Raw genomic sequence first — 14,210 nt, forward strand, 5'->3', positions numbered from 1 at the left:
CGGCAGTCCGGTGACCCCCTAATCCAGGACTCCCTCAGCGCCCCCAACTAAATGAACTAGAAAGAGTCATCTGATAATGCCGCTGGAGTGGTGTTGAAGTAGCCGATGATGCGTGCTGAAGACTCATTCCACACGAGCCGCCAGGGCCCTGAGCCTGACGAGGCTCCGGGGGCTCAGGTGGTTCCTTGAGGGCCGTCGCCATCTCCACCAGGACAGCGTGATGCCTGGCCTCCTGAGCCGCCAGGATGCTTCGCAGGTGGCGCTGGAAGGTGACGGCCGCGTTCGGCAAGCCAAATGGCATGCGAACATAGATGTGAGGTGGGCGCTCTTACCGACCAAGACGCGGAGGCCAGAAGCGCTCCTGAGATGCGGCCCTGTTGAGCCCTTGAATGTCGACGTAGACGTGCAGCCCGGCGTCCTCGCTAGGATGGGGGGCTACGCCCGATGGTTGGTGGCGGTCTCCATGTATGGCCCTTGCCTCTTGAATCTCCTGGGTCGCCTTGATGATGAACTCCTGAGCACCAGGCGCTCCTCGCCCAGTGCCCTCCTGAGGGAAACGTGCGACGAAGAACGCCTCGACATGGTGCCCGAGCGCGTCCCTCGTGATGTTGGCTAGGTCTGAGGCCCACCAGAAGAGAGCCCCCGAGCCTTGCCCAAGGAGGGCGCCTGACGCGCCTTCCTATGCGAGGGAGGGAGGCGCCCAAGCTGTGGGCGCAGGTCCTGAGGTGGTGCCGCTGGAGATGCTGCTCTCCTGAGGCCCCGGGAGGAGTAGTTGCTTCTTCTTCTTGGGGATGACCTCAGGAGGGTACATGATGCCTTCGTTGTCGGGGTCTTCGATCGCAGCGGCTTGGAAGGCGCACTCAAGGGAGCACACTGCATCTCTTTCTTCGCAGGGGACCGTAATGATGCCTCCACTCCCTGGCATGTTAAGGACGTTGTAGCCATGGTGGGTCACGGCCATAAACTTGGTCAATGCTGGATACCCAAGGATGGCATTGTATGACAAACAGATGTGGGCGACATCAAATTCGATGAGCTCGGTGTGATAGTTGTTATGCTGGGCAAAGGTGATAGGAGGCGGACCTGCCCTATCAGGGTGGTTGAGCCGTCGGTCACTACTGAGAAAGGCTTGGTAGGTTTTAGTTGATCGTATGGCACTTGGATGCTATCGAATGTCACATAATCATATCCAAATCACATGTAGTAGTCCAAATCACATACTCATACACACATAGCAATAGAGTTGTCCAATCAGATAGTCATACACAAACATTTAGCCAAAAAGACATAGTCATTTACGTCTCATATCACATAGTAGCACACATTTTGGTTCATAGAAAAGGTCATGGTCCTTGTCCCTTCTTCTTCCTCTCTTCTTCTTCTTCTTCTTCTTCTTCTTCTTCTCCCTCCTCCGACCACCAAGGGAGCTCACCTTTCACCTCCGTGTCCTCCACCCCCTTCATTGTTTCCATACCTATGAAAATGTCAATATAATAGTTAGTCACACAATGCAAAATGACAACACAAGCATTGAGCCAAAAGAACAAGATCATAGTAAGTGACATACAACAATGGTCCATTGAGCCAAGTGAACATTCCTCCACCACGGCCACCGCCAAGGCCAAGATCACCACCACTGCCTCTACCACCACCACGGCCTAGACCACCACCACGGCCTCTACCGCCACCATGGCCTCTACTGCCACCATGGCCTAGACCACCACCACGGCCTCTGCCACCACCAGGGCCAAGACCATCACCACGACCTAGGCCTTCACCACGGCCAAGACCATCACCACGGCCTAGGCCTTCACCACGGCCTCTACCACCACCACCACGGCCTAGACCATCACAACGGCCTAGGCCTTCACCACGGCCAAGACCATCCCCACGGCCTAGGCCATCACCACGGCCTCTACCCCCACCACGGCCTCTACCACCACCACGACCTCTTTGTTGCCTAGTGCCTCATTGGCTTGTTTGACTTGGTTGGCTACTCCTTGGTTGACTTGGTTGGCTATCATTTGCTTGGCTTGTGCTTGCATCATTTTTCTTTGATCTTTTTCTTGATTTGGGACAAGTTCTTGTGTTGTGTCCCCCATGACTGCAGTCCCCACAATGGGATTGCTCACGAGGCTCTTGGAATTGGCCGGTGCCGTATTCTCCACCGCCACCACGGCCCCATCCGTCCATGTCACCTCTAAGACGCTTTGTCTTACGTCTTCCCCGTCTAACGACCTTCAATTCCGGGCCCGGCCATAGTTGAACTCCATGATACTCCGGCCATTGTGATTGGTCCAAGTATGGCTGAAACCGAGGAGCCCATGTATTCTTTACCGTCATGATTGAGAACTTGGACTCCCTCACGGTAAGAGGGTGATTGACGTCCACATTCCTAACAAGGGCTGCATTTAACAAGTGCGAGCATGGGAGATGAAGCAACGATGGCCTCATGCAGCTGCAATCACACCGTGTTAGGGAGACCTTGAAAGTGCGGCCTCCGTGTTGGTGGCCATCATTTCTGGTTCCTCCAGGCTCTTTCACCTCATACTTCCACTCGTTGTCGTCATATAGTACAGCTTCTTGGGAGTCTGCCTTTCGTGATTGAAAGTCCAACCATTCTTCAACCTTTGGTGGGAAATAGTATTTGTGTTTATCCTTGTTCTCACCAGCAATCTGCTTATCCGTCTCCATTGAATACTTCAAAAAGTATCCATTCATCTTGTCAAATGTGTATTGAACTATTGCCGTCACAGGTAATGCACGTACACCCTTGAGCACCTTATTGAAGCATTCTGCCATATTGCTTGTCATTTGACCGTACCTCCGGCCATCTTCATCGAAAGCACGTGCCCACATATTCCTTTCGACAATGTTCTTACTGAGAAATTCATGACCACCGGGGTCAAGTTTCTTGTGTCTGAGCAATGCATTGAACAATGTGGCAAACCGCTTGTTGGTGAAAGCGAGACAACAATCTTGAAGATCATCGGCCAACTCCTTGATACCACATGCCCTATAGAAGTTTGCACAAAAAGTGCCTCATGCACCATCGATGATGCAACTTTCTATGTCCGGGAATGTCAACCACCACCTCATTGAGAATTCCTGGATGGCGATCCGATATGACACAAATTTCCCTTTCAGCCGGTAATACCCTTGTTCTCAATTGACGCAAGAACCACTCCCAGTTATCATTGTTCTCCACCTCAACCAAAGCGAAAGCCAAAGGCAACACCCGGTTATTGGCATCACTTGCTATTGCAACCAATAAAGTGCCCTTGTATTGTCCGGTCAAGAACGTGCCATCAATGGCGATGACGGGCCGACAATGCTCAAAAGCCCTCATGCATTGCTCAAAGGCCCAAAATGCACGGCCAAATACTCGGACGGTCCTCCCGTTGTGAATCAATGTTTGGTGCCCATGAGGCTCAACCACGTGAACCATGCCTGGGTTTGTAGTGGCCATAGCTAACAACAACCTAGGGTGTCGGTTGTATGCTTCCTCCCAATTGCCATACAACATCTTGAATGCGGCTTGCTTTGCCTTCCATGCCTTGCCGTACTTCACCTTGTAATGAAAGATGGCTTTCACAAGGTCAATGACACTCTTGATGCTCATTGTTGGAAGTGTGGATATTTGGTTGGAAAGCCTATAAGCGATGAACTCGGACGTGAGTTGTCTATGTTGTTGGTACACAAGCTTGCCATCCGCATTCTTGTGCCGGCACATGTGATTTGTTAGACAACTCACTATGCGCCAAGTGGGACCTCCTTTCCATGGCCTTGCACGCACAATCCATGGACAACTTGGCACTTCACATTTGACCGTGTAACGCACATTGACGTCCGAGTTGGCCACTTTATGTGGACGATAATGCATAACCAAGTAGTTGTCGAGCCACATCTTCAATTCCAAGAAGGATTGAAACTCACAACCGGGATATATCCCGTTCTTGCCGTCTTCCAAATCACGGTGAGAACTTGGCCTAGCTCCAAGAGATATGCATTTGCCACCATCCACAACGGCTTCATCCGCGAGACTAAGATCCTTGAACAATGGTGTCTTATGATCCCGCCCGAATACCTTCTTGAATGCTTGGGCCTCCTTCGGTGTGAACCCCTCCTCATCAACTTCTTCATCGGGACCATCGTCATCCGAGTCCGATGCATATGCACGGGAAAAAGGGATGGATTGGTCCATTGTCTCTTGCACATGATATTGGTCGAGATCACCCACATTGTTGTCATGGAGATCAACTTCGTTGTCATCCTCCTCGTACTCATCATTCTCCTCTTCAAAACCTTCATTTTGGTTGTTTGGAGTCGGGCTCAATGTTGGCCAATCTTGTTGCGTGAAATGAGGTTCACTCATTTGATCTTGGTTCATGGGTGGTGGAGTGCTAGCAACCAACGGGGAGGGGTTCCGGTTCAAGTCCAAATTCAAAGTAGACTCAACCTTCTTCGAGGCAAATAACTCAAGAGCCTTGTCTAGAGATTCGGCAACCGTCTCCTTGTATGCAACCCAACGTTGCTCGGAGTTCACATGCATTGTCTTCCAACAGATGTGCATTCCAAAACCAACATTATGCCTTCTCACGAACTCAACAACGTCACTTGGGTCCATCCAATTCAAATCCTTCCTCACTTGGTCCAAGAGCTCCACATAGCTTGGACTACTCTCAAACACCATGTCAAGCTCATCCGGGTCCGGCTCAACATTGCCTTTCAAAAAGGCCTCTTTATCCACATGATAAACATAAACACATGTTCTCCCCATCCCTACAATAATAAAAAACACACATATATCAAGTAAGTACTTGAAAAAATATTTGCACAAAATACATATGCCATAACATATATATGAATTAATAACCCTAACCCCCACTTAACAATAACCACAACCCTAACCATAGCATAACCCTAACACCAACATCAAACACACATAACTCTAACCCTAGCATACTATGAAAGCCTAACCAACCCAAATTAGCAAAGAAACATAACATGATTCAATACAAATTTGCAAATCCAAGCCAAAACTAGGGTTTCCCCAAAGTAGCAATATTTGAGCAAATGTGACAATTCCTATGGATGAAAACGAGGGGATCGAAGGAGATTACCTCCCTAAGGGAGGGGTTGGCTTCGAAATCCACGGTCAAATACTTCGGATTTGCAAGCTTTGAGAAGGATTTGAGAGGGGGAGAGGGGAAGAGAGGAGAGGCGCAAGGCTAAGGGTTTGTGTGGGGTGGGTGTGTGGGGGGGGGGGGGGAGGGGAGAGTGGGTGGGGCCAGCCTAAGTGGAACACAGACTGTGCAGCGCCCAAGAGCTAGGCGCTACACATTACAAGTGTGGCGCCTAAGTCTGAGGTGCTGCAGTGCTGTCTATGGGGTCGCAACTGGACCAGGGCTGCCACGCTGGCAGGAGGTGCGACGCCTAAGGCAGAGGCGCTGCATAGTGGTGTGTGGCGCCTAGCTGTCGGGCGCCACACAAAAGGGTCAGCAGAGTGAAATTTTTTCGGAACGAGGTCAGTTTGTGATTTGATTTGGACCTCAAGTCAAATATGCGATTTCTGCCCCGGACCAACCCCTCGTCGCCGCCAAATTCCACCCGCAGGCAGCCAGCCACAACCTCCTCCCGATCCATCCACCATGGCCGTCGCCCCACTTCTTCGAGACCAGCTGCTGCTGATCTGCATCCATGCCGCCTCCTGCCGTCGACCGCAAGCCAAGGAACCTCCCCGTGCTCCTCCACCTCGCCTCGCCGTTCGGCAACCGGCGCTGCCGCTAGCGACCACGTCCAGCCACCAGGCCGTCTTGCACCTTCCCGTGCTCCTTTCTCGCTCCTCTCTCCCTGACCTCATCTCTACCTCTCTCTCTCTTTCTCTTTCATAGACAGGAGCCCAACCCCGGTGTCTGCATCGCCAAGCCGCCTCCTTGCCCTCGAGTCCATCCATGGAGCCGTTGTCTTCAAGCCGTCGACTGGCCAAAGCTTCAAAGTCAGCCCAGACCTTCTCTAGTCCTCGAACCGCGAGGGATTTCCGCATCGCGTGAGCTTGCCGTCCATTGCCGTCAAATACCAGCGCCGTCGTGCTTCTACCGTCCGCGTCGGCGAGTGCAGCGCCCAGCCACGCCGACCTCCTTCATCTCGTCCCAACGCTGGACCTGGAGCTCGCGACTCCCGCCGGATCTCCGCCTCGCCCTGTACGTCCGCTGCCTCCCGAAGGCCATGGAACCTCGCTGCCGATGCTCGCCCTTGCCGTTGTTCGTCCCTGTCGTTCGGCCACTGGATCCAGTCTTCCTTCGTCAACTTCTTCCGGATCCACGCTCACCTCACCTCGCCTTACCGGAGTTCCAGCCAGCCGCGCCTCAAGCCCCTTTGTCCCCGCCGTGCGCCAAGTCCCCGATGTCGCCGTCGCACCCTCCTTCTGTCTGGCCTGCTCGTCTCTGTACACGAGGGAAACAAGAGCCTCGCCCGCACCCGTTGACCGCATCGGCCTCCCCTGCTTCGCTCGCACAGGCCGGCCTCGCCCGCCGTAGATCCGGCCCAGCTAGCCGCGTGTGCTTCTGGCCAGATTTGGCCCAATGTGAGCAGCCACCCACATATCCCCCTATGCATGTTGGCCCGATTACAGATTCAGCCCGTTCTGTTTTTTCCCTGCTGCTGTGATTTTAGCAATTATCCAGAAAACTGCATAATTACAGATTGCACCCCTAATGTTCATGCATCTAATAACTAATTATACATGCATCTTATGTAAACAATTTATATATGTAAAATGCTTGGAATCTTGTCTAGTTTCATTATTTCCAACTTTCATGCATGTTTAAAATGTTGTTTGTTTAAATTTGTTTCAATGCCATGCTAAAATGCTTTAGTTCATAACTAATCAACTGTAGCTCGGTTTTTAATAAACTTTATATGTAAATGGGGTAGAAATATGCCTAGTTTAACATGGCGGCAATACTTTGCATGTTTAACAACTCTAAAATTGTGTTTAGGGCAGAACAGTACCAAACCTAAAATATGCACATGAGGATTTTTCCGGACTTGTTGCTCGTTGTTCCGGCCTCATTTAATCTTGCCTAGATAGGTAGTTCTATTTTTCTTCACCCCTTGCCATGTTTAATAACAATTAATATTGTTGAGTACATAACTGAGAGAGAACTAAATGTTTGAATGTGGTGCTTTCTTCAATATCCAACTCGTTGCATATTGAGCTCCACTTAACTTGTAGTTTTGCTTGTGCACTTTGCCATGCCATGTTTCATTAAATCGGACATGCATCATACTTGGTTGTGCATCATGCCATGATCATGTGATGGTTGTTTACTATGTTGCTTGCTTCTTTCCGGGTTTCTTCTCTCGTTAGCTTCGGTTTCGTTCCTGAGTTGTGAGGATTTGTTCGACTACGTTGGTTCGTCTACTTCTTGGACTCGTTCTTCTTCCTTGCGGGATTTCAGGCAAGATGATCATACCCTCGAAATCACTTTTATATTTGCTTGCTAGTGGTTTGTTCTATCACTTTGTCGCTCTACCTACCACTTGTTATATCATGCCTCTCATATTGCCATAACAAGCCTCTAACCCACTTTTCCTAGCAAACCGTTGTTTGGCTAAGTTACCGCTTTTGCTCAGCCCCTCTTATAGCGTTCTTAGTTGCAGGTGAAGCTGAAGTTTGTTCCATGTCGGAACATGGATATGTTCGGATATCATATTATCTCTTATTTAATTAATGCATCTATATACTTGCTAAAGGGTGGAAGGCTCGGCCTTATGCCTGGTGTTTTGTTCCACTCTTTCCGCCCAAGTTTCCGTCATACCGGTGTTATGTTCCTTGATTTTGCGTTCCTAATGCGGTTGGATGTTATGGGAACCCCTTGACAGTTCGATTTGAATAAAACTCCTCCAGCAAGGCCCAACCTTGGTTTTACATTTGCCTAACAACATATTACCCTTCCCTTGGGTCGGCCAACCCGAGGGTCATCTTTATTTTACCCCCCCCCCCCCGAGCCAGTGCTTCTCTAAGTGTTGGTCCGAACTACAGCCTCTTGCAGCGCCACCTCGGGGAAACTTGAGGTTTGGTTTTAGTTGTACGGATTGCTCATCCGGTGTTCCCCTGAGAAAGAGATATGTGCAGCTCCTATCAGGATTGTCGGCACATCGGGCAGCTTTGCTGGTCTTGTATTACCATAGTCGAAATGTCTTGTAACCGGGATTTCGAGACTGATCGGGCCTTCCCGGGAGAAGGAATATCCTCCGTTGACCGTGAGAGCTTGTGATGGGCTAAGCTGGGACACCCCTACAGGGTATAAACTTTCGAGAGCCGTGCCCGCGGTTATGTGGCAGATGGGAGTTTGTTAATATCCGGTTGTAGAGAACTTGACACTTAACTTAATTAAAATGCATCAACCGCGTGTGTAGCTGTGATGATCTCTTTTTGGCGGAGTCCAAGAAGTGAACACGGTTCTTGTGTTATGTTTGTGCGTATGTAGTTTCAGGATCACTTCTTGATCACTTCTAGCTTACGGCCATTGCGTTGCTTCTCTTCTCTTTATTATTTGCATATGTTAGCCACCATATATGCTTAGTGCTTGTTGCATCTCCACCTCATTACCCTCTCCAACCCATAAGCTTAAATAGTCTTGATCTCGGGGTGTGAGATTGCTGAGTCCTTGTGACTCACAGATACTTCCAAACAGTTGCAGGTGCCCATGATACCAGTGCAGGTGACGCAACCGAGCTCAAGTGGCAGCTCGATGAAGATCTTGATCGTTGTTATGTGTCTTTTCCGGTTGATCAGTAGTGGAGCCCAGTTGGGATGACCGGAGATCTAGCATTTGGGGTTGTCTTCTTTTATATTGGTTGCGTAGTCGGACCTTGATTGTATTCTGGGTGATGTATGATTTATTTATGTATTGTGTGAAGTGGTGATTGTAAGCCAACTCTTTATCCCTTTCTTATTCAGTACATGGGATGTGTGAAGATTACCCCTCTTGCGACAAGCCTACCATGCGGCTATGCCTCTAAGTCGTGCCCCGACACGTGGGAGATATAGCCGCATTGTGGGTGTTACAAGTTGGTATCATAGCCATCCCCCGACTTAGGAGCCCCCTGCTTGATCGAATCTCTGACGTTGTTAAGTCTAGAACAAAATTTTTTGAGTCTTAGGATTATATATATCGGAGAGTAGGATTCTTTTTACTCCTCAGTACCTTCGTCGCTCTGGTGAGGCCTTCTGACGTAGAAGTTTTGACTTTTCTCTCCTCAAATTTCATGAATTTTTTTAGGATCACGCGGGTATCTTGGAATCATTCCGGTAGTCTTGTGATGAGAACGTTGTTCTTGGTGCCTCCTGACATTTAGGGGTTGTGGCAGTGTCCCGAGGAGTTGAGCTCCGAGGTGTTGTTGTCACAATTTTATCGTTCCAGTTCTGGAATACCTGAGTTGGCCGACATCGAAAATCTCTTTTATGCAGTTGTTGGTGAGATAACCTCGACGCCACCCAGTACTCGGGTGGGAGTTCGGGAGTATTGCCATAACTTGTATAACGGATGCTTTTCGAAGGTTGAGGAACATGATTTCCGAAGGTTTCTTGGTTATGTGTTGAAGGATGGATACAGTTGGATGTAAGAATTGTTAGTTTGGGTGAGATATTATGCTTCCCCTGTATCCCCAACACCTGATTGCATAACCAGAAAGTTTCGGGAGTTTATAAGTGGGAATTCAAGTATCTCGTAGGATATCTTTCCGACAGACACATGATACAATATGGGGTCTATCATATGTTTGTTTCTGGCTTATTCTGCAACCAATCCTTTGTTTTGTTTTGAGTTGTGGTATTCGAGTTGCTTCAATGTCAAGTGTTTATTCCATACCTTTCCTAAGCGGTGTTCTCATATTTCTATGTGAATACTAATCCTTCATGATAATCGAGATTGTCATGTCAACTTTTTCAACTGGAGTGTTTCTCTTCAAGTGGATCTGATCATTTCAACATTCGCAAGACCACCCCTCAGTTTTTGCCAACGGTGTTCGTTTCATCCGTTCCAAGTTGTATTTGTTTTTCCCGCCCTCCCACCTTTTTTCTTCAAGGACTTAGACTTCTAAATCAAGTATCCTTTTATTGATGTGAAGTTTCTTTAGTCTTTTCCTTCAAAGTTCTTACCCGGTGATTCTCATGAAGATGTTAAGGAAGCTTCAAGCTCATTATTCTTAATTCTTTTCTTCTCTAGTGGATTTAATTCAAGCTTTGTCGATCATAACCTTTGCTCGGTTCTAATGCTATCTCATGCCGGTGGACCTCTTAATCATCCACTTATTGCTATTCAATTGTTCCGGAGTGCTCAAGATATCTCGAAGATTCGTGTTTCCACTCTGCTTTCGTTCAAGCTCTTTCGAGGATGTTATCTCATTCAAGCCATTTAATTCAACTGGCACAATCTATCTTTTAAATTGTTCTATGGTGTATCTTTTGAGTGGGCCCTAACCCACAGGTCTTTTCCTAGGATCTTACCTGACTGCTCAAATCTTCCCGGAGTTACTCTCAAATTCTTTTGCAAGTTTGACATAAGAATGAATTATCACCAGTCATATGTCTTCCTCCAAGATCTTTCAAATTCTTTTCATCGTTGGTTCAACCTTTCTATTTCTTCATTCCGGAGTGTCTCAACAATTCTTGAGGGTGTTTCTCGTCGTCATTCTCGGATTTTGAAGACCAAAGAAGAGCTCTTCTTAAATTCTTGAGTAAATAGCATAAAACTACTACTTTATAGGCTAGGGTTCCAAAAAAACTACCGGTTTCAAATTTTTCGCTGATAACTACCAACTCAGGGGTCAGCTGTATCAGAAAACCCTAAATGTCCATTGCTTAAAAATTAAACCTGTTTATGACAGGTCGGGCCCGCACCTAAACATTCCGTCTATTTGACCGTGTGTTTGACCGTTAACTGATATGCAGGGCCCACATGTCAGTGCCTGAAAAAGCAATCAGGTCCCTGGAAGTTTTCTGAAAAAGCAATCGAGTCCGTGGAAGTTTTCAAAAAAGCAATCAGGTCCCTAGATCTAGAAGAGGCGCACCCACCATGGCAGGAGCTCGATCTCGAGCGCTCTGCCTCCGGCCGGCGAGCCGTGCCCACAGCGGCGGAATCACGCCGTGCACCACCTGAGGCCGGCGAGCCGCACCCGCAGCGGCGAGCCACGCCCGCAAGGCCGCCATGCCGTGCCTCACCTACGCCGCGGCCACGCCATGACTCGCGGCTCCCGTGCCTCACCTGGGGCCGCCGCCGTGCCTCGCCTGGGGCCGCCGCCACGCCATGACTCGCGGACGAGGCCGGCCTCGTCACCACCAGGAGCTCCGGCTCGGGGGGAAGGGTCGCCGGCTCAGGGGGGATGGGGGAGGGTCGCCAGCTCAGGGGAGAGGGTCGCCGGCCTAGGAAGGGAGGAGGGTCGCCGGCTCTGGAGGGGAGGGAGGTCGCCGGCTCAGGTGGGGAGATGGCCGGGACGGGAGACACAGGGGGAGGGAAGAGAAGAGATGGAGAGGAAGAAGAAAGAGAAGAGGAAGAGGAAACTTACATGTGGGCCCCACATGTAAGTTAACGGTCAAACTAAGGTCAAACTAACGGTGTGTTTACATGCGGGCCCGACCTGTCATAATCGGTATCAACTGATAAAGACTCAACAATTTGGGTTTTTTGAAACAGCCAACCCCTGAGTTGGTAGTTATCAGCGAAAAATTTGAAACCGGTAGTTTTTTGGAACCCTAACCTGTAAAGTAGTAGTTTTATGCTATTTACTCTAAATTCTTAGACGTTCCTCCAAAGATTCATGGTTCAAGCTTGATGCCATCCTCTCATACTTAGTTCCGATTGTGAGAATTCTTTTCACCCACCCGGAGCAATTCAAGCTTGATGCCTTTCAGTTTGATTCTCCAGAGCCCATCATCTCAGAATTATTCATTCCAGCTTTCAGCTCTGGTTCTCCAAATCATACCGGTGCATCATTCAAGTATGATATAATCAGCTCGGGATCTCTTCGTTAACTCGTATCTAAATTCTCTCTAGTATCTTCGTTCATTTTCTAATTCTTCCCAGTGTTTCCTTATCTTTTCTTCGTTCATTTTCAGTTCTTACGGTGGTTCGTTCAAGCGTTCTCTTCTTTGGTTATCATATCAATTCATTCGTTGGTTAAATCCTACCGGTGGTCGATCCAGTTTGCGCTACATCTATCTTAATACTTGCTACGAGAATAAGTAGTATGCCAAATACGTTGCTTGCCATCAATTTAAATTGGTGAAAAATATGCATAACTTAATTCTGGAGTTGTTCATCATATCACATTCTCGGTTCGAGATGCTTCATCTTTTCTTCCCGGAGTTCCAAGTTTTTTCTCAGTTATATCGTCCTGAAGCCCCATGTAAACCATTGCAGGCCTTCATGTTGTTTCCTTCAACTTTCCTTTCGTTGTGATAATCTTGTTATCTATCCGGAGTTCTTCGAGAGTTCCTTCATTGTGGTTCATCGAGGATTTCATTCATTCTTCAATTGTTCCTCAAGATTTCTCTCGAAGCTAAGATCCGTCAAGCTTTACTCTAAAATAAACATGGTGCTCAACACATGTTTTGTTTTGAGGAGTTCAAGCATTCTTTATCTTGCATTCCGAAGTGCAATTCTTTCTACTTTATCTGTTGAGGTGGTCTTATGTCATCTTGACAGTTTCCTTCAGGTTTCATGATTGACAAGTTGTCAGGAATGAGATATTTAAACCCATAAATATCTTCGTTGGAGTTATCTTGTGTCATGTTTCACCTAAAGCCTTCCCTAAGGAATGTTGCTATTATGGTGCTTATCAATGATCCAAGTTTTTTCTCCTATCCTCTTGGTAAAAGAAGTTTTTCATCGCCTAGGTGCTCTCACTCAAATAAATGGCTTCCTTTAGTGGCCATTTGTCACCTCATAATGTTGAGATGTTTCCATAAGCCCACATCAAGCTTATCCTTTCATTGTTGATAATCCAACAACTCCATTCTAGCATTTGTTGTAAGTGTGCTCTCTCAAGATCTTGTTTCCCTCCCTTCATTCCATTCCATTCATTCAAACTTCCGGAGGCATTGTGATGTTGCTCTCTTCGACCCATCATCTTGTTTTGTCAAGATCATGTTCAATTCCTTCCATTTACAATTGGAGTGCTGCCCAAATTATATCATTCTTATTCCTTCTCTATCTTGTTTTGACCGGAGTGTTGTGTCTATCATTCCTCTTCTAACCAGAGTCTCATCCAAGTGCTTTCATTTTGCCATGTTCATGTTATTGCCTTCCATTCCCAACCGAAGTGTTTTCGTATTCGATCTTTATCGTTCCTTGTACATCTCGTTTCATCCGGAGTGTTTGCATGTACTTCTTGTCCATTGCAACCCTTTTCTTACGTCTTTCAACCTACAAGGCTCTAGTAAGGTTCCTTGTTACTCTTTTCTAATGGAGTGTTTTCAACTTTGTCCATCTTCATTGTATTCTTTCTTTGAATTTGTTCGACCTCGCAAGGTTCTTTGGTTTCACTTAACTGTCAAAGAAGCAACTTAGTTTTACCTCTTCTCTTCCTCTTTTGTTTCCCTCCGGTGCCATCCTAGATCTCGGGACGAGATCCTCTTGTAGTGGTGGAGTATTGTAACGCCCCGAGACCGTTGCGCCAGGTGTCTTCCAGTTATTCGCTGTTGTTGCCTTGTCATTCGCTTGCGTGTTGCATCTTGCCATGTCATCATGTGCATCGCATCATCATGTTTCCGAAACTTGCATCCGTCCAGGTTCCCCAGTTCCGTCCGTTGTTCGTATTGAGCCGAACCACACACGCACGCGCCCGTGGCATGTCCGAAATAGTATTTTTATAAGTGGCCAGAAAATGTTCTCGGAATGGGGTGGAAGTTGGCATGCAGTGTTGTTATAGTGTAGATAGGCCCCCGGCCAATTTTCATCACATTCGGAGTCCGTTTGACGCCCCAACGGAAAACTATAGCGACAATATAGTCGGTCAAACGTCGGATGTGTCAGTCTCCGAAACTGTAGCCGGGACTCTCTCTCTCCTCTCTTCTCAGTCTATCTCTCTAGCACAGCCCACCTAACCCCTCCTTGCACACAGTGCACTGACCCCCTCGAGTGCGCGTCCAAAGCTGTCCCGAACCCGAACCGGACTTCCATTACAGTTGGACCCGGATCATC

This window comes from Triticum urartu, chromosome 1 (assembly GCF_003073215.2).
Source record: "Triticum urartu cultivar G1812 chromosome 1, Tu2.1, whole genome shotgun sequence".
Lineage (NCBI taxonomy): Eukaryota > Viridiplantae > Streptophyta > Magnoliopsida > Poales > Poaceae > Triticum > Triticum urartu.